General features: G+C 35.6%; 1 non-coding gene across 1 annotated transcript; it reads left to right on the top strand.

Annotated features, from left to right (window-relative positions):
• Positions 1-5,086: 5,086 nt before the first annotated feature.
• Positions 5,087-5,160, top strand: TRNAN-GUU (transfer RNA asparagine (anticodon GUU)). Its single transcript has one exon. It is a non-coding gene; the product is annotated as a tRNA-Asn (tRNA).
• Positions 5,161-6,061: the final 901 nt, after the last annotated feature.

Here is a 6,061-nt window from a genome sequence, read left to right as displayed (position 1 = left end):
ACATTTTGTGGTTTTGTTATAAAATTACTGACTGAGGAATTTCACTCAAGTATCTGGGAATATCATGTCTTCAATTTACACTTAAAATAACTATTGAGAAAAAGAAAGAAAATAACAAAATAATAACTTTTATTTAAGCCCAAATTTATGTCTAACTTAAATTTTTTTAAGAAGTGGATGTTTTTTTTAAAGTTTCCAAGTTGTTTTTAAAATGTCTAATTATACTGTACAGAAGAATTATTGTGAATTAGAAAATTAGAGGCAATAGCTTAATGGTTGTGAAAATAGTCTGGAGAAAAATGCATGGATGTGAATCCTCATTCTGTTACTTGGTAGTTGTGCGATTTTAAGTAAGTTTCTTCTGAATTTTCCTACCTATCTGTCAAACAGGGATGATTATAGTGGAATTAACTCAAAAATTTGTTATAAAATTTAAATATAAAATTTAAAATTAATTTGCAAAGGACTTAGAATATCACCTAACACAGTGTTGTGTAAGTGCTTATTAAATTAATAAATCTAGAATGATGCTTTGACTTAAGGAATAGCAGTGACTTAAGCTTTAAAAACTTTAATTTTTTTCTCAAAACAACTGATTAAGATCCTTATCTGTCTCTTCTTTGACCAACTTGGTCATCTCCTTTAAACTTTTGTACTAATAAACCTTTGTACTAATTTCTGATCTGCTTCATACTAGGAATCTGAAAAATACTAGTTTTTTTACAACACATTTAACAAGGTTTTTTTCATTTTTATTATTATTATTTTCAATTATTCAATATATTTGTTTACCATGACTAAGTTAAACACTACAGAAGGTATAAAAATGGATTACATTTCTAACTTCAAATAGTATACAAATTAGAAGGGGTAATTAAATGAGTACAAAATAATGAGGTTAGAGTAGAAAAAAGTTAGATGATTTACAAGAGGGAAATAATATCTTGTTGAATGGAGCAGGAAAGGGTTTTATAGAGGAAGGGATTTAAGGAGGAATAAGGATTTACTAGGCAAAATGACAAAATGGGGGTGTTGTGAATAGAGGGATGAGGGAAAGTGATGAGGAACAGAAGAAAGTATCTTGGGCAAATCCTTCAAGATTTAAAAGGATTTAGAGTTTAAGTTTTAAAGTATCATAAGCCTTATCCATAAAATGGATATAATGATAGTACCCATTTAGAGTAGATTAACAATAAATATAATGCATGTATCTGACAATAAATGCTCATTAAATGTTGTTATTGTTATCATTATTGGTTCACATTTATAGGACGTTAAGTTGTGAGGAAATTGGAACATGGAATATATGGGATTCGTTGATTGAATTATGGGAATGGGGATAAAACAGAACTGATAAAGGCATAGTTGAGAGACATTGCAAAGGTAAAATCTATAACTTTGTGATTGACCAAAGGTAAGAAATAAATGAAGAGGCACCTCAGATGATACCAGGGTTTCAACTTGGGTGGCTAGAAGAGTGATGGTGACTTTAAGGGGAGAGAAAGTAACTTTTTTACTTTCTGAGCTCTGAGCTAATGCTTTATTCTTGTTATCTCATATTCAAAAAGCATCATTTTTGTAGGATGGCATTTCAAATAAACAAGAACATTTGTTATTGACAATATTCTAGGAGGAATCATTTTATAATATTATAAAATCTATTTTTTTCAAATATGGATTTTCTGCTGAGCTTGCTTAAAATCTAGATTACACCCAGACCTCTAAATACTGAAGGTAATGTTTATAAGCTTTCAAAAATTCTAATGATGAAATCATTAATTATTCATTGAGTGAATTGTTGATTGAATACCAGCTTTTTCTTGGTACAGTCATCTTAATTATTTAATTAACTTTAATTCAAGATTTCCAGTGTGTTTTGTGGGAAGTAGCAGTAAGGAGGAAGCTATGTTAGGACCTTGTAGCCCCTCACCTGAAATATTTTTTGAAATTGGGGAAATGAAGAGCAGTGATTTTACCCTTAGTTACCTCACTCTACCCCCCCTGGGAACACCTGGAAGACACTGAAAAGTGCTGTGACAGTGACTAGGGCTGCTCTGAAATAAATCAGCTTGATCTTAATGACCAGAGGCTTAGGTTCAATTTAAATGGTATCTTCCAGTTCAGTCAAAATATTATTTTTTCCTTTCATTTCTCTTAAACAGAATTATTTCCCAAAATTTTCAACTAAATAGATACAATTTTTAAAATGAAGAAAAAAGAAGACATGTTTTTTTAATATACCTTTTTCAATTTTCTTATTTTGTGCCTGGATCCAACTTAAGGGTCAACTATGGGAACAGCATTGTTTATGAATACTGTTTTGTGTCACAATGCCATTGACAAGCTAAACTGGTAACTGACCCTTAGTCAATTTAAATGAGAATGATATTTTTGGTGAATAGGAAAAAGTTGTTTTAAGTTTGAAACTGGTTGGAAAGGTTCAACTCCCCTTTACTATAAATCAGTTTTAAATATAACTTCACTTGGCTTTGAAAATTAGTCTTAGAGTTCTTTTCTTGATATTAGTGATCACCTGATTCAGCATTCTCTTTTACCTTGTTTCCTCATGCCACTGTCTTTCATTTATTAGGGTGCTTTTTCTAAATCACTGGATTTCTTTTTAAATTCTAACTGGACTTTTCATTTTTAACAACTCAGCTACCATCCTTTGAAATATAGTGATTGAAAAGAATTAAAGTCATGCACAATTGTGTTAAAGGAAATCCTGTGAGTTTCTTATTTTGTTGGTAAGAAGGTAGAGCCATGTTATTTGAAAGCATTGGATTAATGATACCTGAAAGGTCTGTAAATCAATGTGGTCCGTCTTGCCTTGTCTCTTAAGACAGGTGGATCTTATTTGCACAGATGTTCTTTTCTCTCATTTTTCCTCTCTGAGAAGGAAATACAATATATAGGTCATTCATCTGCACAGGTCAACCCCTTTGATAGGGCACATTCTTGCAAAAGGTAAAGTTGCAGTTCATTTATATGTGATATACAAAAAAGAAACAAAATGCACACATAGTTCTTTTCACTTTTACCAATTATAAAGCCCTAAGTAACAATTAAGTTGTAAGAATCATTTCTTTTGGACTACCTCAAATTTAAAGAAAGTAACATATGCCTCTAATATTAATCCAGTGGGCAAAATTTACCTTTAAAAATCAGGCATAGACATTAAGGCCCAAGATGAGACAATCACAAATATTAGATGATAACACATATTCTTATTTTTGTAAGTGGGCACTTTGTATAAAAGTCATGTTAAATATACATCATTGGAATAGAATATTGAGATTTTATGTTTAATATTTTTATGTTCTTTTGAAAATTTCCAAGTGGCGATGCAGTAAATGGCAAAGTTAATAAACTATGGTAATATTTTATTAAAAATATTAACAACTAGAGAACTAGACTTGGAGACTGTTCTAAAATAAACAGTGGTACACAGAAAGACAAATTGTAGTATGCAATGAGTTAATACTCCTTTCAGAATTAGTTTTTTCCAGCTACTGTTTCTCCCCTCTCTTTTTAGGAGTTTAAAGGTTAGTAGGATGACAAGTGAGAAAAACAGATTGAAATTAAAGATATTTACATGAAAAGAATTGTTACTAATATTTTAAGCAGGAGAGTAAATATTGAATGAGGAGTGGTGAGACACTAAGTTGCAGTCTGTTCTAACTGAATAGTCACAAGTCTATTGAAAAGGAAAGGGTACTCATTTTGTTATTCAGGGAAGAAAAACCAGTGTCTAATAGTTCTAGTTCACACTAACAGGTACATAAAATATAAACGAAGTTCCTGCCTTCTCCCCCCACCCCCATCACATAATGAAATCAGACATTCTATGTTCTTTTATAAGCACTTCCTGGATTTTTTTTTTGTCAAATTCAGAATTTCCAAGTGTGCATTTAAAGGTTTGTTGAAAGGGGAGGCGTATAGCTTGGTGTGATTTCACAGCTGGTTGATATCCCAGCGTTGTCAAGGAACCTTGCTAATAAGTTTCAAAGCCAATTTAAGTTGTGTTATCAAGGAACAGGAACTCAAAATGTTGATTGGTCTAAGGCATACACATTCGGCTTCTATAAATCATGATACAAATTCTTTCTGAGGATTCCTGGATGGAAGAATTTAGTGACTTTTTAAAAATTTAGATATAGATCCTAATGTTACCTTAATGAAAAAAATAAAAAATTTAATATAGACTAGTCAAGTGGAAACTAGCAATTCTTTTGAGTGGAAGAGGGGGAAGTGTTTAGAGTTTTGAAGAGTACCTCAAAGGGCGTCAGGAAATATTCACACAAAGGGGAAGATTTTCACACAGACTATTTATAGGGTTTGCCAGCAGTGCTTCTGTGCTAGGAATTCTCAGTAGTTAGTCATAAATCATACATACTTTTTCCCCCTTTAACATCTCTTTCCTTTACTCGGGTTATAAATATCCTGCAAAATACGTGTTTTTAAGTAACATGGTTCAAATATGTGGGCATAGGCTAATTCTAGGGACTACAGTGTACAGGGACGAGTATGAGTTTTGCTATTGCCTTTTTAAAGTCTTCTTCAAGTAACAAAAATTAGAGTGAAAAACAATAGCATTGTAGGTAAAACAAAACAAGAGGCTGTATGAATGCATTTAAAAATACCGGAAAATAAAAGAAAGAAGGCAAATACAATTCAGTTGACCTTGTCAATGCTACACACTTAACACCATGAAGATGAGTGACCTGGACAGAGTTTAAAATAAAGGGGGCGTTTCCCAACTCATAAGATTAAATTTTTGATTTTCTTATAAAAGGAAATTTTAGAAATAGTTCTGCTCCTGAAACAGAACGTTCCAAACGGGAGCTGGAAAAAAGCAACAGTATTTCAATACACGTTGCAATTTGAAATTCTGCTCGATCTTGCTGCATTTCACTCTCCACTATTTTTTAAAGGTGGAATATAGAACGGAGACGGTTAGAAAAGTTAAAATTCCGGTTTTTAAAATACAAATTCGGAGGAAAAAAAAGAGGAACTAACACTTTCCTGTGCCCTGCCTTTGTTATTCTTCATAAAAGCTATGGATGTGAAAGCGGTTTGCGTCGAGGTCTCTGTGGCGCAATCGGTTAGCGCGTTCGGCTGTTAACCGAAAGGTTGGTGGTTCGAGCCCACCCAGGGACGCAGTTCTCTTTTTGTGGTAGTTTTGCACAAACGGGTGTTTAGGCCCTCGTCTGAGCCCGAGGAGACTTCTCGGGACCAAGACAGACAAACCGCCCACCCCGGCTCTCTGGTGACCCCCCCGCTCCCCCCCGAACGGGCGGCTCTTCTTTCCCTCGCCAGGGCTGCCGTGTGGGCGTGTGGAGAAAGCGCCCCGGAGCCCGGGCATCCTTTCACTTCCACTCTCTCGGTTCCCAAACTCCGGCCCTTCCACGCCCACGGGGGTCAGAGTTCTCCCAGCTTTTTCTTTCTCGAGGCTTTGATTCACACAAGCCTCCTCGGCCTCGCCGGGCGGCAGCCTGAGGCGCGAGGGCGGGCGCGGGCGGCGGGAGCGCGCAGAGGCCCGGCCGGCCCTCAGCCGCGCGCGTCGCCGCGCCCCGCGCTCGAACCCGTGGCCTCAGCTGTAGAGCGACCCCGAGGGCCCAGGCTGGCCTGTTTCTGCTTCAGAACCCCTGAAATGCCTTAGGTCTACTGACTCTATGTACCTAGAGTCAAATTCAAGCTGTAGGTTGATTTAAAGCCGTCACATTTTTTTTTTTTTAAGACTGAATCATACGTTTTGTCTGTTCCCATTCAGCGTAAACATAGACGCTGTGTACCCCCACCCCCGCGCTGCTACAGCCACTATTCCTGCTATCGGTGAATTCAGAATTAATATCATAACGTCTTTGTGTGGACACCATGGAAAAGCATTTATAGTTATATTTCACTTTTTCTACTCAAGGGCTAGACTTTTATAGAGAATGGTAGACTGCAAGTTTGCAGTTCAGTCAGAAAGGGAGAAAAGTTTTGTTTTTTCTTTTACAGTGGTGGAATTGTTAAACTTAAAACATCCTAAGATTGAAAGTGAAACTGCTAATATATT

Source organism: Talpa occidentalis, unplaced genomic scaffold (assembly GCF_014898055.3).
Source record: "Talpa occidentalis isolate TD23 unplaced genomic scaffold, MPIMG_talOcc4v2.1 talOcc4.14, whole genome shotgun sequence".
Taxonomy (NCBI): Eukaryota; Metazoa; Chordata; class Mammalia; order Eulipotyphla; family Talpidae; genus Talpa; species Talpa occidentalis.
The sequence above is the reverse complement of the archived record's forward strand: the minus strand, read 5'-3'. Positions and strand labels throughout refer to the sequence as shown.